Source organism: Lithobates pipiens, unplaced genomic scaffold, assembly GCF_037356315.1.
Source record: "Lithobates pipiens isolate NorthernLeopardFrog02 unplaced genomic scaffold, aLitPip1_a1.2 Scaffold_25, whole genome shotgun sequence".
NCBI lineage: Eukaryota > Metazoa > Chordata > Amphibia > Anura > Ranidae > Lithobates > Lithobates pipiens.
In genome coordinates, this window is record NW_027507787.1 from 141000452 (window position 1) to 141028223 (window position 27772).

Below are 27772 nucleotides of genomic sequence, written 5' to 3' on the forward strand. Positions count from 1 at the left end.
CATACCACAGAGGGGAAGTATCCTCGTCTGTGGTATGAGTGGAGGCGCAGGGGTATCACCCCCTACCTTTACTAATACATGAAATATAACAGCAGAGAATAACACAGCGTAAAATCAACTTGTTAAGCATTCAAAACCAGACCACATTTGAGTTATAGTAGTACCCATGGATCAGGGTGCTATGCCCCAGGGGGGAGACCCATGTGCGACTTTGTCATATACTCTTCCCCTCCCAGGCCTGGGGGGGAATTCTGGGGAGGGATTCTCCCGAGAGCAGGAGTACCTCTGGTGTCAATAAGAACCTCAGTGTTAGGCCCACTATATAAAACTTGCAGGAGTTTCGGGAACTCAGAAAAAAAAAATTCAAAAAAATTGTTAGTAAACGCCAAACCGGCATAAGAGCCGGGATGCCCTAGATTGAGCGTCTCCATTAGGCCAACATTAGTCTGAATCCCAGGCCTAGTGTAACTGGTGCTGTAGGAGGACAACATTAAACCAGGAGGGCCTGTGGCACGCTAGGACCGTCAACTGGGCGGAGGTGGTCTAACATTAGGCAACAAGAGAAACAATGGGAGCTTTGAGCTCCTTCAACAGTGGGGAGAACTGTCCCAAGTCGGGATGCCCAGGTGAGGGCGGCGTTTTGGAATGATTCGGCGAAGATGTCTTAAGGGGGGAGGGGGTTTGGTTTCCTTGGGCTTCTTTGTCTTGCCTCTGTTCCAGAGAGGGGAAACTGGGCTTGCCGGTGGGGTCTCTTGGCCGAACCTCCAGTCGAAGTAGAGAAGTCCATGGGTGCTTCTTGGGAAATCAGTTTAAGGTGGAGGAAAAGTTGTTCCCCTTCTGGTAGGGAGGAGAATGTGTAGGTTTTCCCTTGAACGCTGAATTTCACCCCAAAGGGGAATGTCCAACGATATTTGATGTCTTGTACGGCCAGCACCGTTAAGAGCAGTTTGAGGGATCTTCTTTTTTGTATGGTCGACGGGGCCAAGTCCGCAAATATTTGTATTTGGTGGCCATGGAGTACAAGATGCTGTTTAATGCGGGCTTGTCTCGTCACTTCCTCCTTAACCGCGTAAAAGTGAGGCTTTATTATAATGTCCCTTGGGGAGCCATCCATCCTGGGGGGTCCCAGGGCTCTGTGAGCTCTGTCCAGCTCTAGGCGGTGCATTGGAACGTTTGGGACTAGATCCTTGATAAGGTCTTGTATAGCCAGGGAGATATCCGTGATGGTTTCAGGGAGACCTTGGACTCGGAAATTGTATCTGCGGGACCTGTTCTCGAGGTTGTCTATCCTGCCCAGGGCAGTTTCCAGTTGGTCCTGGAGAATCTGTATATGGGACGCGTTCTGGTTGGTGTGGGCCGCAGTAGTGTCCAGTTTAGTTTCAATTGCTTCTATTCTAGTGCCGAGGTTGGCAAAATCTGATTTTATGTCTCTGTTGATTTGGGCTGCCGTGTTCGCCAGACCTCTCTCCAAAAGGGCAGCAAATTTGTGAAACGGGTCCCCCTGAGGAGCTGGGACGTCCTGGTCCGTTATACTGGGAGATGGTGTGGACTGTTGGGGTGGAGGAGCAGGCCCTGCGGGGGACAGGTTATAGTTCTCCAGCACCCTGCTCAATAAGGATTCTGTGGATGCTGGGGAAGGAGCTGGCTGGCTTTGTTGTGCTCCCTGGGCAACCTGGGAATATGTGAGCGTTGCTGGGGCTATTACTTGCCTGTGCTCTAGCAGACTGTCTGTGTAGGCCGCATGTAGCTGTGCTGAGAGAAATCCGGAGGCCATCTTGGTACACTCTCCGTGGCCTGATATATATCGGCCTAAACTGATGAATACATTTTTGTTTTTTTTTGGATATGTATTATAGCAAAGAGTAAAAGAAAAATGTTTTTTAAATTTTTTTCAAAATTGTCACTCTTTCTTTATAGCGCAAAAAATAAAACCGGCAGATGTGATAAAAAATAACCAAAAGAAAGCTCGATTTGTGGGGCAAAAAAGGATTTTTGTTTGGGTACAGCATCACAGGTCCGTGCAATTGTCAGTTAAAGTGGCACAGTACCTTATTGCAAAAAATGGCCTGGTCATTAAGGGAGAAAATCCTACCAGTCCTTAAGTGGTTAAACAATGCAACAGCACAGCATTCACTTCTTGCTGGCTAAAATAAGACCCCTTTTCACACTGGGGCGCTTTGCAGGCACTACATCACTAAAAATAGAGCCTGCAAAGTGCCCTGAAACAGCCGCTGCTGTCTCTCCAGTGTGAAAGCCCCGAAGGGCTTTCATACTGGAGCGATGCACTGGTAGGACGGGAAAAAAAAGTCCTGTGAGCAGCATCTTTGGAGCAGTGTGTATACCGCTCCTCCACTGCTTCTGCCCATTGAAATCAATGGCTATACTGACAGCATGCACCACTGCAGCAGCACTTTGAGGGTGGTTTTAACCCTTTTTCGCCCGCTAGCAGGGGTTAAAAGCTCCCCGCTATCGGCTATATACCTCCGCAAATACGACGGTAAAGTACCGCTAAAAATAGCGGTGCTTTACCGCCGATGCTGCCCCCACCCCAGTGTGAAAGGGGCCTAAAAGATCACAACACTCCTGCTTTCTTCAAACTAAAGTGCTGGACTCTATTATTGTGATTTTCAGATTTTTGTTTTTACATTTTTCAGTGGACGTCCAGCAAATTGAGCTTTAATGAGTTGATTCATCATGACTCACAATGCTATTTAGAATCTTAATGAGGAACTGTAATGGTTTATAAATACATTTTATATTATTTTTCATGCTAATAACCTTTTAAAGCTGAACATTTGGAATCTACCCACTTTGTAAAATGTACTGGCATACTATGAGTTAAGTCCAGCAAGATGCATGCCACCTCATGAATTTGTCTATTTTATTTAAATCAGACAGTTTTAAGGAGTTCTGAGAGTACAACTAGGGTTACCTTCCTGGGGCTCTGATAGGAGAGATGCTGCCGTCATACAGCAGCAGATCTACCCATCCCTCCCCTTCACTGTTGATTTACAGAAGCCTTTGTGCTTTCTGAATATGTTCACACAATACAAAGCACTCTGTGATTGGGCAGAAGGAGGGGAGGAGTGGGCACAACAACTGCATGCAACTCTGTAGCTGCTGGAGCAAAGACTAGATGGTCCAGCATCAGAGTACTAGAAGGATAGCAACAGCTATGATTCCAGTGCTCAGTAAAAATACAAATCGTAAATTATATCCATAAGGTCCATGAGGTGGTATGCACCTAATTGGACTTAATCCTTAGTAATCCAGAACTTGTAAAAAAAAAAAGGATAGATTCCTGGTGTTCAGCTTCAATAATCCCTAGAGAAATAGGGAACAGTGAAAGAGTCTGCACACCAAATTGCATTGTGACTCAAGTTTGTCTTATGCCCCGTACACACGAGCCGAAAAAACTTGCATGTTTTTTCTGACAGAATTCCACTCAAGCTTGGCTTGTATACACATGGTCATACAAAAGTTCTCTGTACTTTCGACCGTCAAGAACGTGGTGACGTACAACACTACGACAAGCCAAGAAAATGAGGTTCAATGCTTCAGAGCATGCGTCAAATTGTTTCTGAGCATGCGTACAAATTTTGCACGCCAGAATTGGTACAGGCTATCGGAATTTCCGATCTGAACTTTTTCCGACCAAAAAATTGAGAAACTGCTCTCAATCTTTTGCTGACAGGAATTCCACCAGAAAAAGTCAGATGGAGCATACACACAGTTGGAATTTCTGACCAAAAGCTCACATCGGACTTTTGCTGGCGGAATTTCCGATTGTGTGTACGGGGCATTACTGAAACTTCAAACGAAACCTTCTAATAAAGGTTGGGCTACTTCTTTGATTTTGATTCATTGGGTTCTCTAACCACTTACAGCCCTGAAGATTTGCCTGTTTAATGACCAAGCCATTTTTTGTGATACGGCCCTGGGTTGCTTTAACTGAATATTGCACGGTCATGTGACTCTGTACCCAAACAAAATTGACGTCTTTTTTTCCCTACAAATAGAGCTTTTTTTTGGTGGCATTTGGTCACCTTTGCTTTTTTTATTTTTTGCGCTATAAACAAAAATGAATGACAATTTTGAAATGAAAAAAACAATATTTGTGTTGCTGCATGTTGCTGTAATAAATATCCCCCAATTTTTTTTTTTTTAAATCAAGTTTCTCCACCAGTTTTGGCCAATATATATTCTTCTACATATTTTTGGTAAAAAAAAATATTGAAATAAGAGTATATTGATTGGTTTGCGCGAACGTTATAGCATCTACAAACTACTGGATAGATTTATGGCATTTTTTTTATTTATTTATTGATTTATTTTTTACTAGTAATGGCGGTGGTCAGAAAGTTTTAGCGCTACTGCGCCATTGAGGTGGACAGATTGGACACTTTTGACACTTTTTTGGGAACACTGACATTTATACAGTGATTAGTACTATAAAAATGCATTAAGTACTTTGTAAATGTCACTGGCAGGGAAGGGGTTAACACTAGGGGGCGATCAAGGGGTTAAATGTGTTCCCTCATTTGTGTTTCTAACTGTGGGGGATGGAACTGACTAGAGGAGGAGACCTATCATCTGTTCCTAGCTAGTAGGAAGTACTAGCTAGTACTCCTCTCCTCACAGAACAGGGATTTGTGTGTTTACACACACACGTCCCTGTTCTGCCTCTCATGCCCACGATCACGCGTGGCCAGTAGGCATCGCGACCACTGGCCATGTGCATCGGCTCAGCGTGCGCCCCTGCTATAGCATTTAAAGGGCCGACGTACAACTACGATGGGTTGCGGGATCGTGCCGACCTGCCGCAGTATAACGGCTGATCGGCAAGCGTGGACCCGTTTTAGAATAGTATATGGTTAAAATGGTTAAATATATGAAAAAAATAGAACATCACCTGCTACCAAGAACAAAAAAAAATATTTTTTACTCACCTCTAAATACCTGTTGCTAGGGGGTCCCTCGTAGTCTGTCTTCTTCCTTGCCTGGGCTGGAGACATCACTTCACCTCGTGCCGCACAGTCATCTGGGACCTGTCACGTGTCCCAGATGACTGTGCGGCGTATCACGGCGCCCTGCGCCACTCGCTCAGTGGATGCCCGGCTGTGAAGCCACAGCCGGGTGCCCACAGTAAGGATGACGGCGCCGTGAGCGGAGCGGGGAACGAGAGGGGCTTCATTCCCCCTCATTGCTGGACCCTGGGACAGGTAAGTGTCCGATTATTAAAAGTCAGCAGCTGCAGTATTTGCATTTTTTTTTAGGGGCACCCCACTGTTTATTTTTTGTTTTGTTTTGTTGTTTTGTTTTTCTGTAGTGTATTCTCTGCATTATGGTAAAAAACAAAACAAAAAAAGAAACTATTTTTTTGGGTGCTGCCTTACCTGAGCACTGCTCTCTCCCTCCTCACTGGACACATTGAGAACAGTTGTAGCCATTGGCTACTGCTGCTGCTGATCAAATCCAGGGACAAGGGAGCAGGAGGCAGGGCTGAGATCCCAGAAGAGGAGAAGTGGAGAGACTGCAGGTAAGTATACAATGTTATTGTAAAAAAATATATATTACAAATCACTTAGAAAGTATGTACAAAACCACAATACATTTATTTTACTCATCTTATTTGTTCATCTTCTAATGTACGTGAAATACTGCAGAACATTGAAACACCTCTGCAAATGACATTTTCAGTGTAACCTTCACATTGCATTTAAAAGCTCCATGTGTGAATTCAAGAATTGTGTAGCTTTTTCTGTTGATTTGAATACAATAACATTCTCATCGTTGTTGCACCCTGGAGAAATCTTATATATAAAAAAAAAGGAAAAATTCTTGTTGGCTTTCCTAGCCAGAGCATCCGGCAACCCTTTATCATTTACAGTATTGCTGTTTCAGTAAAAATGTAATATAAAATATGAATCTTTTCCCAATTATTTCAATCCCCAGTGGGTTATTTACAGAAACTGTTTAATCAGTGTGGAAATTCCCATATATGTGTTAGGAGTTTAAATCACCTACGTATTGCTTTGTCCTTTAATGAAGGTATACATTTTAATTATATTTGGGCCTGAAACAAAAAGTAGAGCTATATTTTTCTCTTGATATGGATGAGCAACCATTGAGTACACTTCTACAACCTTTTCACTAAAATATTATATTCTTAAGTAGTCAATCTGTCAGATGATAGAGGCGCTACTGGTTATACAGTGGTGTGAAAAAGTGTTTTCCCCCTTCCTCATTTCCTGTTCCTTTGCATGTTTGTCACACTTAAGTGTTTCGGAACATCAAACCAATTTAAACAATAGTCAAGGACAACACAAGTAAACACAAAATGCAATTTGTAAATGAAGGTGTTTATTATTAAAGGTGAAAAAAAATCCAAACCATCATGGCCCTGTGTGAAAAAGTGATTGCCCCCTAAACCTAATAACTGGTTAGGCCACCCTTAGCAGCAACAACTGCAACCAAGCGTTTGCGATAACGTGCAATGAGGCTTTTACAGCGTCCTGGAGGAATTTTGGCCCACTCATCTTTGCAGAATTGTCCTAATTCAGTTACATTAGAGGGTTTTTGAGCATGAACGGCCTTTTTAAGGTCATACCACAACATCTCAATAGGATTCAGGTCAGGACTTTGGCTAGGCCACTCCAAAGTCTTCATTTTGTTTTTCTTCAGCCATTCGGTGGTGGACTTGCTGGTGTGTTTAGGATCATTGTCCTGCTGCAGAACCCAAGTTCGTTTCAGCTTGAGTACACGAACAGATGGTCGGACATTCTCCTTCAGGATCTCTTGGTAGACAGCAGAATTCATAGTTCCTTTTATCATGGCAAGTCTTCCAGGTCCTGAAGCAGCAAAACAGCCCCAGACCATCACACTACCACCACCATATTTTACTGTTGGTATAATGTTCTTTTTATGAAATGCAGTGTTCCTTCTACGCCAGATATACTTGGACACACACCTTCCAAAGAGTTCCACTTTTGTCTCATCGGTCCACAGAATGTTGTCCCAAAAGTCTTAGGGATCATCAAGATGTGTTGTGGAGAAATTGAGACGAGCTTTGATGTTCTTTTTGCTCAGCAGTGGTTTTCTCCTTGGAACTCTGCCATGCAGGCCATTTTTGCCCAGTCTTTTCCTGATGGTGGAGGCATGAACGCTGACCTTAACTGAGGCAAGTGAGGCCTGCTGTTCCTTGGACGTTGTTGTGGGGTCTTTTGTGACCTCTTGGATGAGTCATCGCTGCGCTCTTCGGGTAATTTTGGGCGGCCGGCCACTCCTGGGAAGGTTCACCACTGTTCCATGTCTTCGCCATTTGTGGATAATGGCTCTCACTGTGGTTCGCTGGATTCCCAAAGCTTTGGAAATGGCTTTATAACCCTTTCCAGACTGATAGATCTCAATTACGTTCTTTCTCAATAGTTCCTGAATTTCTTTGGGTCTCGGCATGATGTGTAGCTTTTAAGGATCTTCTAGTGGACCTTACTGTGTCAAGCAGCTCCTATTTAAGTGATGCCTTGATTGTGAACAGGTGTGGCAATAATCAGGCCTGGGTGTGGCTAGAGAAATTGAACTCAGGTGTGGACAACCACAGTTATAGTATGTTTTAACAGGGGGGGGGGGGGGGCAATCACTTTTTCACACAGGGCCATGATGGTTTGGATTTTTTTTCACCTTTAATAATAAACACCTTCATTTACAAATTGCATTTTGTGTTTACTTGTGTTGTCCTTGACTATTGTTTAAATTGGTTTGATGTTCCGAAACACTTAAGTGTGACAAACATGCAAAGGAACAGGAAATGAGGAAGGGGGCAAACACTTTTTCACACCACTGTATAGGATCTGATACTTGATAGATGAAAAGAGAAAGCAAGGCTTAGAACCATGAGAGATGGGGTCTGGATCTAAACATATCAGTACTATTAAATGTCTGTCTTGATTGTTAATTTATGTATACACTGTATATAGTTGGTATATATGATAGGCTCACTTCAAAGGATAAGTTCAGGTAAATGTGCATTTATATATTTTTTTGATTGGGAGTCTGTAAAGCATTGCACCCATGATCAGCCAGGGCTGAAAGTGGGGGGGGGGGGGGGACAGGGGAGAACATGCACTGGTCAAGGCATTGAGAGGGGTTTCGCAGTCGGTACCGATCTTCCAGCAGCAACTGAAAGGCCACTTCTCCTCCTCTACCTCCCGCTAGTATTCAGCTATTGCAGGAGGAAAATATAGTTATCGGTAACTGTAAATGCTGACTGTTATAACCATGAATCAGACTGAAACAGAAGTACAGTTAAATCACACTTGGTTAATAATAATAAAAAGGTAAAAAGAGTAAACGTAATCAAAACATAGCCAGCATTCAAGAACCAGAACCGATAGACAGCTGAGTGGCCAGCTTTGAGAAGGAAAGGCTGAGGCCAGCCCTGACGGTACTCCCTCCTCAATGACAACCCCTCCTCGGAGGACGACCAGGCTTGAGGGGAAAATGTCTATGGAATTCACAGAGAAGGACAGGGCATGTACATCTGAGGATGAGACCCAAGAGCATTGCTTCGGACCGTCCCTTTCCAATGATAATAATAAAAAGTTAAACATAGTCAAAACATAGCCAGAGTTCAGGAACCGGATAGTCAGACAAGCCAAAACGTCAGGGAGCCAGAGATGAGTGTAGTAGAACAGCAAGCAGGATCTGGAGCCAGAAGGAATGTCAGCCAAGCAAGTCTTTAACAGGGACACAGGAGAGTGTCTCTAGAGATGTGAGGCAGGACTGATGAGCAGGATATCATCAACAGGTTAATCACTGTGGAGAGAGAGGAGCTGGCAATTGGCTAACAGCTGAGCAGCCAGGTTTGAGAAGGAAGGGCTGAGCCCAGCCCTGACACCGACCTAACTACCACCTCTGTATCTTCCCCTTCTGATGCCCCCTCCACTCCTCTGCCCCCTCCTCCCACTTCTCTGATCTCCCTGCAGTGCTTACCTCCTCTCCCTGACAAGCTGTTCAGTAAGCAAATGGGATTAATAAAGGCTTGATCTTCTGTACGGAGAAGCTCATCATACGATCTGCCACGTGGAATCTAGATTGAGAGTGGGGGAAGGAAAGAACAAGTGCCGAGGAAGGTTATGTTATAAATTAGTATGGCTGTCTTTCAGATCATATGATGCGCTTGGGTGGGAGGAGACAGACAGCTGACTCAATAGCTATGGCCTTGGAATTTCCTGTTTTCCTGCCTAATCCCCCTGTCTATTGTATCAGATGCCCTTCTTGCATTATCTCTTTCATTTGGGTGGGCGGACTCCGCCAGCAGATATGAATGCTTAGCATGAGATCTCTTCCCATGACAGTATTGTGTTCACTCCGCCTATGCAGAGCGGACACAGACATAGACTGTTTTCCTCTATGGACAGTTGGATATACATGGACTGCCTGTCCTCTTACATCCAACTATCATCCAATCTGCCAGACAGATGGGGAACAGATCCCCCATCTATCTATTTCTATTTTTAGTGGATAGGATCAGTCTGGCTGTCGGCGGGTGTCAACAGACATGTTTATATACATGTGCCAATCCAGACAAAAAACTGACAGGCAGACCTGATCAATCCACTCGTGTGAAATGGGCCTTATACTGCCAAATTGCTGAATGCTGGAGAAGCCACTATCCATGGGTGTAGCATCAGGGGTCGCAATGGCAACCCCACCCATGCTCCTGTGGTGCCTCTCTGCAACATTGGGCAGGAGGGGTGGCATTTACTAGAACTGATTACCTATATTTTCCTCCTGCAGCAGCTGAATTCTAGCTTCTCCTCCTCTATCGCGAGCATTCAGCTGTGGCAGGAGGACAATACAGGTGATCCACACCTCCTGGAGCCCAGTGCAGGAGCCAAGTGTCAGAACAAGTTCCAGAACCTAACCCCACTAACTGCCTGACATTAGTATGCTAGCACGGGCACCAGTCACACCTGCCCTGCATCTCTTCTGGGGTCCAAAATACCGCAATTCCATCTTTCTATGGCAGCTGGACTTTCTCTCCCCGGCAACTAGCTGTATAAGCACTCACTGCAGAGCAGACTGAAGCTGCCTCCTCCTTAGCTCTAACATTTCATGTACACAGGAGAAGGAGTCAGGGAGGAGAGACAGCACTCTGCTTTTGCACTGATCTGCACTTAATGGAGCCTTGCAGAGAAAAAGGATTGGTGACCATAAAGGCGGGGTGGGGGGGGCACATAAAAACAAAGAGATGCCATAAAGGGGGCCATTGCCCTAGACCATGCACAAATTTAACAAGCTGGCATACAGTATGGTAATTGTCTCCCTGACGTAGTTTAACTTTTCTCTTGAGAGTGAATGAAGAAGCCTCTAAATAAGTCATTTACTGGGCCTTTCTTTTTATGAATGTGTTGTGTTTACTAGGCTTCAGTTTGTGAATGCACACTGCAGACTGTAGAGAAAGGGACTGGGGCATCTATGTCCTCAGTCCCTATCTGTGTCTCAAAAATCAGACATAAGGGGCCTGTTTAGGCATTTTTGGCAGTTTGCCATCTTTGCCCAGGGCACTTACTGACTCTTTGTCCCAGTATGGGGGGTCGCCAAACTGATTCTTTGCCCTGGGTGAAACAATGTCTAGCTTCGCCAATGCGATCAGCAGATTATGGCTTCTATGCAGGGCTCTTGCAGTCTGTGTGTAAGCCTGTGTAACCTAGTGCCTCATACAAGCAGACAGTTACACACTAACAGGAATCCTCAATGAACTACCTAGAGTGCTCAACAGTGCTCTGATAGTTAATTGAGAAATACAGCCCGACAGCCTTTGCGGCTATTGGTAGTTGTAATGTTCCCATTCACAGAACTCTGTCAATGAATGACATGGCCGTGCAAATGGAGTGTGAAGATAAGATCCCCAGTCTGCTGTCACAGAGGGGGCTCAGGGGGGTTTGGCGGCAGCTGCAACAGTAATGTTACATGTTACACTCTGAATATAGATGCAACTGCAACATGTAACAAATGAGAAAAAGTGAACTTATCCTTTTAGCTACATTAAGGTTTGTATAGAAATGATATACCTTATTACATAACTTTAATATCATACAGTCTATTCACCATAATTGTCTGGATCTAGAATTTCATGATTCTGTGTATCTTAAATAAATCTGAATGAAAATATTCAGGCGGACCATACTCCTGAATTTGCACGCACTGTTGTCCCGGTTCTCAGTCATCTCAGGCTTGCAGATCAACCCTCATAAAACATCTAACTTCCGGTTTCCATGGTTTCTCATTTCCAGATGTCCTTCCCATATCATGGGTCTGACTACTCCCTGAAATACCTGGGAGTCTGTTTGAACCCCTGTTTCTCTTCTCTCTTTGCCACTATTACCCTCTCCTTTGTGTTATCACTACCCTTATGGACTCTAGGTGATTCTCTTCACTGTTCTGGATAGGCCACATCAACCCAGTTAAAGTGACTGTGTACCCTAAAATCTTATATTTTTTTCAGACTTTACCGGTCAGAATACCTTCTTCTTACAATCACTCCAGAATAAAATCCTAGCTTTCATTTGGACACACAAATGGCCCCAGAGTGGCCCGTACTACTCTTTTGGCCCATAGGTTAAGAGGCAGTCTTGGAAGTTTTACTTGGCTGCACAGCTCTCACAGATTACAGTGTTACATTTGACTTTGGGTGTTCCTTTATGGGTACTATTGGAAATTCCTAATTGCGCTCCTGTGCCAGTCTTGGCCCTTCTGTGGCTTCCCCTAGCCTCACGCCCCCCACTCTTAGCCCTCTGATAGCTCACAGCCTACGTCTCTGGGACTCAGTCTGCTATTGGGGAAATTTAATGTCCCCATTTCTCCCACTGCTTCCTCTCCTAAATAACCCCCTCTTTCCTCTGGGGCTAAACCAACCTATGGCTTTTGCCTGGTGGCTCGCACATGGCTATTCCCAGGTCCATCACATCTTAGAATCCCACATTTTTCCATCCTGGGTTTCCATTTGCGAGACCCTCAAAGTACCCCCCCCCCCCCATGGAATTGTTTTGCAATCTACAACTCCTACACTGGATTTCATCCCTCCTCCGTAACTCTTCTTTCCCTTTTCAGATGATGTGCTTCAAGCATGTCTGTCTTCACTCACCTAGAACCCGGGGCATCATCACCTCTATTTACTCCTCCTTGTCTGTGGGGGGGAGGTTCATCTCGCTCCCACCCATACAGCTCCAAATGGGAACCAGACTTGGCAGTCTCTATAGATTTAGAAGACTGGAGCAAGGTCTGGTCACCCATACCCAAATGTTCATTCAACCATTGAGGTGGCCTATAAATGTCTCTTCAGCTGATATTGGGTCCCAGCCCGCATAACCTATTAAAACCTGTCATACAATGATAGATGCTCCAGGAGATGTGGCCATTGCAGAGATGAGATCTATGTTTGGTGGTCTTGCCCACTTTTGGTGGGATTCTGGTCCAGGGTCTACGGCCTCCTCTCAACACTTTTTTTGATGTACACTTCCACAAGGACACCTGACATGCACTTCTCCACTTCCCTCTTCCAGGACTCTTCTCATAACAATAAAAGCTGGCCACCTACCTTATTGCTGCAAAGTGAGCCATTGCCAGAGCTTGGAGTAGGCCCTCGATTGGGTTTGCAGAGGTGAATAGAATCCTGACTACCCTCATGTTACATGAGTCGATGACCAGTATAATATTTTATGACTCTCATGTGAAGTTCCTCAAAGTGTGAAACCTATGGTAGTCCTATGCTCTCTCCACTCTGCCTCCAGCCGGCTTGGATATTCCGGACCGCTCTAGTATACTGTCTAACCCACAGGCTCCACCCCCTCTTACTGTCTAAGCCTACATCTCCTGTTTTCTATTCTTGTCTTGACTTTGTTTTTCTACCCCTACCTAGTTCTGCATCTCCTTTCTTCCCTCTTTATCCTACTCAGCTCTTACCTTTTCTTCTCCTTCACCATACCTTACTCTCTGCTTCTCTGTCCCTCCCTCTTCAGCCCCCCTTTTTTATTTTTCCCACTCCCTTTCACCATGGGCAGAGATGAGCTTTATGTTCAAGTCAAACTCATGTTCAACTCGAACATTGGCTGTTCACCAGTTCGCGGAACAGCAAACAATTTTGGGTGTTCGTGGCAAATTAGAAAGCCGCAGAACACCCTTTAAAAGTCTATGGGAGAAATCAAAAGTGCTAATTTTAAAGGCTTATATGCATGGTATTGTCATAATAAGTGTTTGGGGACCTGGGTTCTGCCCCAGGGGACATGAATCAAAGCAAGAAGAAGTTTTAAAAACTGACGTTTTTTCAGGAGCAGTGATTTTAATAATGCTTAAAGTGAAACAATAAAAGTGTAATATTCCTTTAAATTTCATACCTGGGGGTTGTCTATAGTATGCCTGTAAAGGGGCGCATGTTTCTTGTGTTTAAAACAGTCTGACAGCAAAATTACATTTCTAAAGAAAAAAATAATAATTTATAACTACTCGCAGCTATAATGAATTGTCGGTCCGCAATACTAAAAATAATTAAAAGTTCACTGATAAAAATGGCATGGGGATATCCCCACAGGGGAACCCCGAACCAAAATGTAAAAAAAAAAGTGTGGGGGTCTCCCTAAATTCCATACCAGGCCCTTCAGGTCTGGTATGGATATTAAGGGGAACCCCGCGCCAAAATAAAAAAATGGCGTGGGGGTCCCCCTCAAAATCCATACCAGACCGTTTAGGTCTGGTATGGATTTTAAGGGGAACCTCACACCAAATTTCTTGAAAAAACTGTTGTGGGGTCCCCCCAAAAATCCATATCAGAACCCTATCCGAGCGCGCAACCTGGCAGGCTGCAGGAAAAGGGGGGGCAAGAGAGCGCCCCCCTCCTGAACCGTACCAGGCCACATGCCCTCAACATTGGGAGGGTGCTTGAGGTAGCCCCACAAAGCACCTTGTCCCCATGTTGATGGGGAGAAGGGCCTCATCCCCACAACCCCAAACGGTGGTTGTGGGGGTCTGCAGAAGGGGGGTTTATCGGAATCTGGAAGCCCTCTTTAACAAGGGCACTCCCAGATCCCACCCCCCTGTGTGAATTGCTAATGGGGTACAAATGTACCCCTACCATTTCACAAAAAAGTCACAAAAAGGTTAAAAAAGACAGTTTTTGACAAGTCCTTTATTAAATTCTACTACTTTGCACTTATTCTTTCATCTTCTTTCTTCTGGTCTTCCTTTAGTGTTGTTCTTCTTCTCCATCCTCTTCTTCTCCATCCTCTTCTTCTCCATCTTCTTCTTCATCTTTGTCGTCTTCTTTCTCCGCTCTTCTCGTCCTGTATCTTGCTCTGGCTTCTTCTCCACGTCATCCGCACAATCCGCCTCTGTGGGAGTCTTCAGCAGTGTGACGCTCTGCAGCTCTTGCCAGTTCTTAAATAATGGAGGGTGGGGCCACCCGGTGACCCCGCCCTTCTCTGACACACAGGGACTTCCCTATGGCTTTCCCCGTGGTGTCAGAGGGGGTGGGTCACCCGTTTACATGGGTCACCGGGTGGCCCCGCCCTCCGTTATGTAAGAAGTGTCAGAAGAATCAAAGTGTCACACAGCTGAAGACTCCTATGGAGGCGGATCGTGTGGATGGCGCGGAGAAGAAGCCGGAGCAAAATGCGGGTCAAGAAGAGCAGAGGAAGAAGATGAAGAAGAAGTTGGAGGAACAAGAAGAATATGGAAGGAAGACCACAAGAAAGAAGATGAAAGAAGAAGGGGAAAGAAGAATTTAATAAAGGACTTGTCAAAAACAGTCTCTTATCTTTTTTAACCTTTTTGTGAAATGGTAGGGGTAGATTTGTACCCCATTAAAAATTCATATGGGGGGCTTCCAGATTCCGATAAGCCCCCCTTCTGCAGACCCCCACAACCACCGGGCAAGGGTTGTGGGGATGAGGCCCTTCTCACCATCAACATGGGGATAAGGTGCTTTGAGGGTCTACCTCAAAGCACCCTCCCAATGTTGAGGGCATGTGGCCCTGGCCCGGTATGGTTCAGGGGGGCCCTCTCTCATCCCTCCTCTTTTACTGTGGCCTGCCAGGTTGCATGCTCGGATAAGGGTGTGGTATGGATTTTTGGGGGACCCCACGCCATTTTTTACATTTTGTTGTGGTGTTCCCCTTAAAATTCATATCAGACCTGAAGGGTCTGGTATGGATTTTGAGGGGGACCCTCACGCATTTTTTTTTTTTTTTTTTTTTTTGATTTGGGTTTCACCTGTGGGGAAATCCCCATGCCATTTTTTATCAATGAACTTTTATGTGTATTGTGGACTGACAATTCATTGTGCCCGCGAGTAGTTTTAAATTACTTTTTTTCCTTTAGTAATGTCATTTTGCTGTCACACTGTTCTAAACATGGGAAACATGTGTCCCTTTACAGGCATACTATAGACCAGGGGTGTCCAAACTTTTTTCAAAGTGGGCCGGATTTGATGAAGTGAACATGCCTGAGGGCCGACCATTTTGCCTGACATTCTTTGAACCATTGAAAATTCGGTCTAAGTGTGTCCATCCGAGCACTAATACACAGCCCAACAAGAATTCTCTTGCCTTTGTCGCACTCGTTCCCAACACACAGACGAATGCTCTGCACTTTAGGGGGCACCGTTAATTCTTAATGGTACCCCACACATTGGAAAATGTAGGGTGCTTTTGGTTCAGTGCAATAATAAAAAAAGAAAACACACACACAGACACATGTGCGCACACGCGCACATACACATACAGACACATGTGCACACACACACACACACATACAGACACATGTGCACACACACACATGTGCACACACACACATACAGACACATGTGCACACACACACATACAGACACATGTGCACACACACACACACATACAGACACATGTGCACACACACACACACATACAGACACATAGGCACACACACACACACACATACAGACACATGTGCACACACACACATACAGACACATGTGCACACACACACATACAGACACATGTGCACACACACATACAGACACATGTGCACACACACATACAGACACATGTGCGCACACACACACATACAGACACATGTGCACACACACACACACACACATACAGACACATGTGCACACACACATACAGACACATGTGCACACACACACATACAGACACATGTGCACACACACATACAGACACATGTGCACACACACATACAGACACATGTGCACACACACAGACACATGTGCACACACACACACATACAGACACATGTGCACACACACACACAGACACATGTGCCCACACACACACATACGGACACATGTGCGCACACACACACACATACAGACACGTGCGCACACACACACATACAGACACATGTGCACACACACATACAGACACATGTGCACACACACACACACACACACACACATACAGACACATGTGCACACACACACACACACACACACACATACAGACACATGTGCACACACACACACAGACACATGTGCACACACACACACACACACATACAGACACATGTGCACACACACATACAGACACATGTGCACACACACAGACACATGTGCACTCACACACATACAGACACATGTGCACATACACACACACACATACAGACATACATGCACACAAATACAGACACATGCATACACATACATACATACACACACATGAATAAAGGCCTTTTTAACACGAATCTAGCTTGTAGTACAGTACCTTTGCAGCTTCCTCATTCAGCCGGGTACTGCACTGTAGGGGGAAGCAGAGAGCACAGCACAATCCTCTGCACTTTACTTTCACTTTTGAAGCTCACGGAGCTTCTCACAGTGACGGGGATCGGCTGATCTGACAGCCCTGCTCCCATGGCACAATAAATTGAGAAAGAGCAGGCGGGCCGTTCAAAACCGGACCGCGGGCCGCAACTGGCCCGCGGGCCGGACTTTGGACATGCCTGCTATAGACACTCCCCAGGTATGAAATTTCAAGGAATAATACACTTTTATTGTTTCACTTTAAGCAACTTTATTAAAATCACTGCTCCCGAAAAAATTGCAGTTTTTAAAACTTTTTTTTGCATTGATACATGTCCCCTGGGGCAGGGCCCAGGTCCCCAAACAGTTTTTATGACAATACCATGCATATAAGGCCGCGTACACACGGGCGGACTGTTCGCCCAACCTTGTCCGCTGAACAGTGTTTGGGCGGACAGTCCGCTCGTGTGTGGGCTTTCAGCGGACAGTTTCAGCGGACAGTTGGACGGACAAAGTCTTTCGGAAATTCCGAAAAACTGTCCGCTGAAACTGTGTTTGAGCGAACAGTCCACCCGTGTGTGGGCCTGTCCGCTGTACTTCCGAAATGAGCGGACTGTTCCCGCTCGGAAAGTCCGCCCATTTCGAGCGCGTGTACAGGTAGGCGGGGCCCGCGAAGGAGACGTCGCGGGCTCCGCCGCCTGGAATGGGCTTAAAGGGGAACCCCAACGCCGAAAAAAATCGGCGTGGGGGTTCCCCCAAAGTCCACACCAGACCCTTGTCCGAGCACGCTACCCGGCCGGCCAGGAAAGGGGGGCGAGCGAGCGCGCCCCCCCTCCTGAGCCGTACCAGGCCGCGTGCCCTCAACATGGGGGGGTGCCTTGGGGAAGGGGGGCCGCGCGGCCCCCCCACCCCAAAGCACCTTGTCCCCATGTTGATGAGGACAAGGGCCTCTTCCCGACAACCCTGGCCGTTGGTTGTCGGGGTCTGCGGGCGGGGGGCTTATCGGAATCCGGGAGCCCCCTTTAAGAAGGGGGCCCCCGGATACCGGCCCCCCACCCTATGTGAATGAGTATGGGGTACAATGTACCCCTACCCATTCACCTGTGAAATAAAGTACAAAAAAAAACACAACACAGGGGAAAAAATATTTTATTGCACAGCTCCGGGGGTCTTCCGTCTTTGGGGGTCTTCTCGCCGGACTCCTCCGCTATGTGTGTGTAGCTCTTTTACTAGCGGAGGAGTCCGGCTTTCTTCCTCCCCGCCGCCGGCCTCTTCTCCCGACTTCGGGGGTCTTGTCCCCCTCTTCAGTTCTTCTGCCGGGCCACCGCGCCTTCTTGTAGCTCTTTTACAGGCGGTGGCCCGGTCTTCTGTCGCCGCTGTCGCTGTCGCCGCCTTCCGTTCTTGTTCTTCTTCTTGTTCTTCTTCTTCTTCTTCTCCAGGCGATGTTGACACGTCGCTCCCTCCGGCCGGAATGCCAGGGACACGCTCCGCTGCCACTTATATAGTGACAATGGGGCGGTGTCACATGGTATATGTCACATGGGTTGGTCACATGGTGACCCCGCCCCCTTACGATGTCATAGTCCCCATGTGACATCAACCCATGTGACCAACCCATGTGACATATACCATGTGACCCCGCCCCATTGTCACTATATAAGTGACCGCACAGCGCGGCTCTGGCATTCCGGCCGGAGGGAGCGACGTGTCAACATCGCCTGGAGAAGAAGAAGAAGAACAAGAAGAAGAACAAGAACGGAAGGCGGCGACAGCGACAGCGGCGACAGAAGACCGGGCCACCGCCTGTAAAAGAGCTACAAGAAGGCGCGGTGGCCCGGCAGAAGAACCGAAGGTGGCGACAGAAGAACGGAAGGCAGCGGCGACAGAAGACCGGGCCACCGCCTGTAAAAGAGCTACAAGAAGGCGCGGTGGCCCGGCAGAAGAACCGAAGAGGGGGACAAGACTCCCGAAGTCGGGAGAAGAGGCCGGCGGCGGGGAGGAAGAAAGCCGGACTCCTCCGCTAGTAAAAGAGCTACACACACATAGCGGAGGAGTCCGGCGAGAAGACCCCCGAAGACGGAAGACCCCCGGAGCTGTGCAATAAAATATTTTTTCCCCTGTGTTGTGTTTTTTTTTGTACTTTATTTCACAGGTGAATGGGTAGGGGTACATTGTACCCCATACTCATTCACATAGGGTGGGGGGCCGGTATCCGGGGGCCCCCTTCTTAAAGGGGGCTCCCGGATTCCGATAAGCCCCCCGCCCGCAGACCCCGACAACCAACGGCCAGGGTTGTCGGGAAGAGGCCCTTGTCCTCATCAACATGGGGACAAGGTGCTTTGGGGTGGGGGGGCCGCGCGGCCCCCCCTTCCCCAAGGCACCCCCCCATGTTGAGGGCACGCGGCCTGGTACGGCTCAGGAGGGGGGGCGCGCTCGCTCGCCCCCCTTTCCTGGCCGGCCGGGTAGCGTGCTCGGACAAGGGTCTGGTGTGGACTTTGGGGGAACCCCCACGCCGATTTTTTTTCGGCGTTGGGGTTCCCCTTTAAGCCCATTCCAGGCGGCGGAGCCCGCGACGTCTCCTTCGCGGGCCCCGCCTACCTGTACACGCGCTCGAAATGGGCGGATTTGCCTCCGCCTTACGTGGGCGAGTCCGTTCATTTCAAAAGTTGAGCGGACTGTTTGGCAAACAGTTCGTTGAAACAGTCCGCTCGTGTGTGGGCAAGTCCGCTCATGCAAATTTTGAGCGGACTGTTTGCCGAACAAGGTTGGGCAAACAGTCCGCGCGTGTGTACGCGGCCTAAGCCTTTAAAATTAGCACTTTTGATTTCTCCCATAGACTTTTAAAGGGTGTTCTGTGGCTTTCGAAACCCAAAATTGTTCGCTGTTCGGCGAACTGGCGAACAGTCAATGTTTGAGTCGAACATGTGTTTGACTCAAACATAAGGCTCATCCCTGCATGGGAGGACAATCCCACCCACTTTGTTTCACTATGTCTCAGATGTCCGTGCCCAGTTACTCATTAGCACCTCCACTACTAGTACCGGATGCTTTTACTATTCACTTTGAAAAATGTTTTGTTTGTATTTACTAACTACCCTATCTGGTAAGGATCACTATGTAGATTTGACTAATGTGTAGACAATCATGCAATTAAAGATTCAGACAAACATGAATAATAAACATCATACTGGACAAGTCTACATGTATACTATTTTATGGCTAATTAAAGTAGATCTAAATCATAAATATATTACCATTAATTTGCTAAAGCACTGCGTATCAACTAAAAAAACAAATGCATTATTTTACGTTTTTTCATTTATTGTTGCATTTCATTTCTGCTTTTTCCCTCACAGTGTATCTGACATCACATTCCAAAGAAAGCTACAATCTTTCATGGACACAGGTAACAGTTTGTGAGTACTTAACAAGCTGTATATACTGTACAGTTTACAACCAATTCCCGCCTGCATATATGCTCTCCAGTATTGGCTGTTAGTTAATTATTAGGGCAGGTTTCCAGATTTTAACAGTCCACCATGTCTGCATAATCTGAGTTGAATTAACCAGTTTTAGTCTGCACCGGAAGCCCCTGTGACAGGGTGACAATACAGGAAGAAAGTCGTCATACATTCAGGACAAAAAAAGGTGCCACAGCTATTATATTAATGAAGTTTCAAATAATATTGAAAATTCATTTTGAAATTACATTGACATGGTAAAAAATACTGTATATGAGATTTTAAGGTTTAGGAATAAAAATACCATACTTTGAAATTTGCATTCACTGCTTTGCTGATTTATCCATGAATTGATTTATTCATCCCTATATTTAAATTCCTGGGTATTTATTAATCTATACCAAGATATATTGTGTACTAACGGAGCAAACTAAATTCTTAGTAGATCATGACCTGCAAAGATCATAGCAAGAGTCAAGTAAACCTAGCTGAACATTTATATAGTAACTCCACTTGTGTACTTTATGTACATTACAAGAATTTTAACAAACTTTGTTGCAGACACACAATCTTTTTTTTATTCTGAAAAAAATCACTGTGTGTTTGTGTCCATGTGGAAAGTAAATCTAATGGGAGTGGTTTCATAATTATTAAACATCTGTTGCACCTGCAGGGCTCAACTGAAGAAAATTACAGGGTTGCATTCCTTTAGATGTGATTTCCTATTAGGAGTATCTCACCAAAAATGACATTTTTGTTGCAGGGGATGCCTGAAATCTGACTTGTATTTTAGTGTAGGTAGGTATCTGGGAAAATCAGTGAGCCAATCACACAAGCAGAAAATTACATATCTGGGGGTGTTCTGTTCATATTCTGTGTACAGAACACCTTCAGGTAGCAAAATTGCATTTCATTTTACAGAAAATGAGAGAGCTGCAGATTGAAAAAGAAAGGTCATTTTAATAACATTCAATTACAATATCATTTGAGTTGTATACTATATTGTTTTTATTTTATTTTTATTTTTTTGGGGGGAGGGGGGTTGCTATTTTTTCCCTACAAAAGTGAAGTTACTCTTTAACTACAATTCTCACACTAACCACCATTCTAATCTCTTGCTTGAGTACCCACCTTTATTGCACCTGAAACCTCGTTTAAGACCAACCCTTCCCGTGCCAAAAAATATCAAGAAATTACTGATAAAGTTCTATCATAAAGGTTATCAGATTTTAAAAATGAAATCAGGGGACACCCTACTGACCATGCCGTAATTTGTAACCACACAAAAGCATCCCCTATTTTTAGCCACATGCACAAAACAAGAGATAGCAATTTTGGTATATAAGAAAATGCCTTTGGCAAAATAAGCAAAAACAAATATTTTATTTGAATAGTGCTCAGTGACAAGTTGTCGAAGTGCCAAATTGCAATAAAGGTCTTAAAAAGGTATGGCAAAATAAAACCTGAGCCTACTGTCTCCAATGATTCAAGAGTGTGTAACACAAGGAGTGTGACGGTCAGGAGGGACCTATGTGTCTCCCAGAAGACAATGGGGGAAGAAGGGGCCAGTTATGGTGTAGATCAGTGATTCTCAACCAGGGTTCCATTGTGCCCTAGGATTCCTCCAGAGGTTGCTAGGGGTTTCTTCCGTATTGGGCAATTTCTGCCTCTCAGATAAGTTCCCACTGACACCGTTGATCTTTTTAGCTATCTGTAAGGAGGTAATTCTTCCCAATGACCATCACAGTAAAGTATCATGAGTTGTAGATTTCAAATTTTTAGCAGGGGTTCCCTGAGACTGGAGAACTATTTCAAGGGTTCCTCTGTGTTGAAAAGGTTGAGAAAGGCTGATACAGATCCTTGCGGATACTGCAGTGATCTTTTGCCGGAAGTAAGAGCGAATACCTGTATTAGACAGGTATCTGCACCCTCCTTCCCCCTGAAAGGTGCCAAATGTGACACCGGAGGGGGGAGGAATATGGACAGAGAAAGTTCTATTTTTGGGTGACCAGACAAATTGTGCAGCATACTTCTGCATCAATCCTGTATTTTCTCTTTTGCAGTGAAATTTGAGAAAACCCCACTATATGTTTGTGCTCACACAGCATACCTAAAATAATTTATAAAATATATTTCTTAGCTTTCTAAATGTTTGTAGGAATTTGGCAGATTCTTACCAAGTTCAAGCGAGAGGAAACTCAATCTGGCCCCACTAACACAGACAGACACAATGCATTTCCTCTCATTAACAAAGAATGCAGAAGCCCAGCTGCAAAACATTTAACCTTCTGTTAGGACAGACACTTTTCAAATCTAATGTGCAACTGATGAGTAGTGATGGCCGAACGGTTCGCCCGGCGGTCGTTTCACGGCGAATTTCCGACTTTCGCCGTCCGCGGGTTCGAACGCCTTTTTCCGTCGTTCGCCCCGGCGGACTTACGTGTTTAATGTATACAAGAACTTTAACCTTTCGTGACACGTTTATCATGTGTTACAGGACAACCAATTGAGACATGACAGCTCATGGACACTTGGACATTCCCCCTAACCTATAAATACACCCGATCCGGTGGCCATTTTACATTCTTTCTTCTGTCACTGTAGGGAAAGGATCCTGTGTGGAGTAGGGACAGAGAAAACGCTAGCTATTTGGTACACAAAAGTTCTTTTCAGGACTGGTATAGGTGTTAGGTCAGCAGCCTGAGTTTCTTTTGTCAGTTTAGATAAAGGGACAGAGCGCTGTATGCTGCTATTTTAGGGACAGCTCAGCCAGATTAGTCTTTCTTCATCATCATCATCATCATCATCATTAGCTGTTACTATCAGGTCCACAAAAGAGCTATTCCAGCTAATCGTTCCAGCCTACTCTTTTTTGCCAATTTGTATAGGGACAGGCAGGAAGCAGTGTGTCAGGCAGTGAGGATAATTTTAAAGACTTGCTGTTACTATTAGTTCCACAAAGGTTCTTTTCAGGACTGGTATCAGTGGTACGGTAATAGGCTTGTACACGTATAATATTCTTTCTTCCAAATATAGAAAGAATATTATACTTGACTGCTGCCCTTCTGCTGCAGTCTGCTAATCATTCACAACTCACTTGTTCCACAAAGCTCTTTATCAGGACTGGTAACTTGGTCTGTCTAGGGTGCTACGGTACATAGGCTTGGGTGCGGTACAGTCTGCTGTTCTGTAAGGACCGCTATCGGTCCACAATACATAGGGTTGCCGTGCACTACTGCTGACCGCTGCCCTATACTGCAGCAGTCCTTCAGCGGTATAGGGACTGACGCACAGTCTGCTAAACACTAATACACAACCTGCTTGGTCCACAAAAGTTCTTATAAGGACTGGTAACTTGGTATAGGGTGCTACGGTACATAGGCCTGAGTGCGTTACAGTCTGCTGTTCTGTAAGGACCGCTATCGGTCCACAATACATAGGGTTGACGTGCACTACTGCTGACCGCTGCCCTATACTGCAGCAGTCCTTCAGCGGTATAGGGACTGACGCACAGTCTGCTAAACACTAATACACAACCTGCTTGGTCCACAAAAGTTCTTATAAGGACTGGTAACTTGGTATAGGGTGCTACGGTACATAGGCCTGAGTGCGTTACAGTCTGCTGTTCTGTAAGGACCGCTATCGGTCCACAATACATAGGGTTGCCGTGCACTACTGCTGACCGCTGCCCTATACTGCAGCAGTCCTTCAGCGGTATAGGGACTGACGCACAGTCTGCTAAACACTAATACACAACCTGCTTGGTCCACAAAAGTTCTTATAAGGACTGGTAACTTGGTATAGGGTGCTACGGTACATAGGCCTGAGTGCGTTACAGTCTGCTGTTCTGTAAGGACCGCTATCGGTCCACAATACATAGGGTTGACGTGCACTACTGCTGACCGCTGCCCTATACTGCAGCAGTCCTTCAGCGGTATAGGGACTGACGCACAGTCTGCTAAACACTAATACACAACCTGCTTGGTCCACAAAAGTTCTTATAAGGACTGGTAACTTGGTATAGGGTGCTACGGTACATAGGCCTGAGTGCGTTACAGTCTGCTGTTCTGTAAGGACCGCTATCGGTCCACAATACATAGGGTTGACGTGCACTACTGCTGACCGCTGCCCTATACTGCAGCAGTCCTTCAGCGGTATAGGGACTGACGCACAGTCTGCTAAACACTAATACACAACCTGCTTGGTCCACAAAAGTTCTTATAAGGACTGGTAACTTGGTATAGGGTGCTACGGTACATAGGCCTGAGTGTGTTACAGTCTGCTGTTCTGTAAGGACCGCTATCGGTCCACAATACATAGGGTTGACGTGCACTACTGCTGACCGCTGCCCTATACTGCAGCAGTCCTTCAGCGGTATAGGGACTGACGCACAGTCTGCTAAACACTAATACACAACCTGCTTGGTCCACAAAAGTTCTTATAAGGACTGGTAACTTGGTATAGGGTGCTACGGTACATAGGCCTGAGTGCGTTACAGTCTGCTGTTCTGTAAGGACCGCTATCGGTCCACAATACATAGGGTTGACGTGCACTACTGCTGACCGCTGCCCTATACTGCAGCAGTCCTTCAGCGGTATAGGGACTGACGCACAGTCTGCTAAACACTAATACACAACCTGCTTGGTCCACAAAAGTTCTTATAAGGACTGGTAACTTGGTATAGGGTGCTACGGTACATAGGCCTGAGTGCGTTACAGTCTGCTGTTCTGTAAGGACCGCTATCGGTCCACAATACATAGGGTTGACGTGCACTACTGCTGACCGCTGCCCTATACTGCAGCAGTCCTTCAGCGGTATAGGGACTGACGTACAGTCTGCTAAACACTAATACACAACCTGCTTGGTCCACAAAAGTTCTTATAAGGACTGGTAACTTGGTATAGGGTGCTACGGTACATAGGCTTGAGTGCGGTACAGTCTGCTGTTCTGTAAGGACCGCTATCGGTCCACAATAGATAGGGTTGACGTGCACCACTGCTGACCGCTGCCCTATACTGCAGCAGTCCTTCAGCGGTATAGGGACTGACGTACAGTCTGCTAAACACTAATACACAACCTGCTTGGTCCACAAAAGTTCTTATAAGGACTGGTAACTTGGTATAGGGTGCTACGGTACATAGGCTTGAGTGCGGTACAGTCTGCTGTTCTGTAAGGACCGCTATCGGTCCACAATAGATAGGGTTGACGTGCACCACTGCTGACCGCTGCCCTATACTGCAGCAGTCCTTCAGCGGTATAGGGACTGACGTACAGTCTGCTAAACACTAATACACAACCTGCTTGGTCCACAAAAGTTCTTATAAGGACTGGTAACTTGGTATAGGGTGCTACGGTACATAGGCTTGAGTGCGATACAGTCTGCTGTTCTGTAAGGACCGCTATCGGTCCACAATAGATAGGGTTGACGTGCACCACTGCTGACCGCTGCCCTATACTGCAGCAGTCCTTCAGCGGTATAGGGACTGACGTACAGTCTGCTAAACACTAATACACAACCTGCTTGGTCCACAAAAGTTCTTATAAGGACTGGTAACTTGGTATAGGGTGCTACGGTACATAGGCTTGAGTGCGGTACAGTCTGCTGTTCTGTAAGGACCGCTATCGGTCCACAATAGATAGGGTTGACGTGCACCACTGCTGACCGCTGCCCTATACTGCAGCAGTCCTTCAGCGGTATAGGGACTGACGTACAGTCTGCTAAACACTAATACACAACCTGCTTGGTCCACAAAAGTTCTTATAAGGACTGGTAACTTGGTATAGGGTGCTACGGTACATAGGCTTGAGTGCGGTACAGTCTGCTGTTCTGTAAGGACCGCTATAGGTCCACAATAGATAGGGTTGACGTGCACCACTGCTGACCGCTCACCTATACTGCAGCAGTCCTTCAGCGGTATAGGGACTAAGAGTTTTGTCACAGGGTCATTTAAAAAATGACATGCAGAGGAAGAGGCAGGCCCTTCCGCAGGGGTGGTAGGGGTAGGGCAGGAGCAACAGGCTTGAGCCAAAGTGGGAAGTTGCAGAAGGTGCGTTCAATTACTTTAAAGGATGCACCAGACTTGGTTGAGTGGCTCGCTCAGCCTTACTCTTCTGCACCCTCCTCATCCTCTCGATCTGCACCCTCTTCTTCACTCTCTGCTATGTGCACCCCCAAAGACACTACCACCAACAACACGACCACCACCACCACCACCACATACCTTCCGCTTGAGTCACTGGAATTATTTTCCGATCCATATCAAGAGGACATTTCTGATGCGCAGCCACTCTTGGTATTGGATCAGGAAGAGGAGGTAGCAACAAGCGCTACTCAGCAGTCTGACGCCAGTACCCAGATCAGCCCAAGGAGGAGGTTGGTCCCCGGTGTTGCTGCCTACTCTACTTATAGCGGTGGGGAAGGTGACGTTGATGATGACGTGTCTAGTGATGTCACGTGGGTGCCCACAAGAGAGGAAGAGGAGGGGAGTTCAGAGGGAGATATGGACCAGCAGATAGGGAGGAGAAGCAGCAATGACTTACATTGCACAGCAGGGACAAAGCAGACTGCAAATGTATCAGGAGCGAGTCATCGACCATGTACGGTCACATCTGGCGCTCCCAGGACACCGGCACATGGCTCCGCAGTGTGGGCTTTTTTTAACGTGTCCGCTGCTGACAATAGCGTTGCCATCTGCAATCTTTGCAGTCAACGCGTTAGTCGCGGTAAGCCCAATACTCACCTAGGGACGACCGCCTTAAGAAGGCACATGAGCAGCCATCACCGAGCCCAGTGGGAGCAACGGAACACACAAAGCCACACTGCAGGCTCTCACCGTCCAGCCTCGTCTTCTACTTCTCCTTCTCCTCTCTCCTCACAATTGTCCTCCACTCCACCTTCCATCACGCCAAGCTCACATTTTTCTGCAAAAAGGCAGGCTTCCGTGGGCCTAATGTTTGAGCGTAAAAAAATGATGACGCCGGATAACCCTCTTGCCCAACGGTTGGCGGCTGGCTTGTCAGAACTCATAGCCCGCCAACTACTGCCATATAAACTGGTGGACTCGGAGGCCTTTCGCAAATTTGTGGCCATTGGAACACCACAATGGAAGGTCCCAGGAAGGAAGTATTTCTCAGAGAAGGGCATCCCAGAGCTATATGGCCATGTTCAGCGGCAAGTGAATGTATCTCTGGCACACAGTGTCGGTGCCAAGATACATCTGACCACAGACACGTGGTCTAGCAAACACGGGCAGGGAAGGTATATCAGTTTTACTGCCCACTGGGTGAACCTTCTGACGGCCGTCAAGCATGTAACCCGTGGCACCCGTGTAGATTTGGTTTTACCGCCACGGATTGCATGCAGGCCTGACTCTTCTTCTCCTCCTCCTACTCCATCCTCCTCCCTCTCCTCCTCAGCTGCCTCCTCCTTTTCCGCTGCTAGCGTCTCTTCCACTGCACCGCCCAAGCTCCCCAGAACCTATTCCACATGCCAGGTGAGACGTTGCCATGCCGTGCTGCGTCTGTT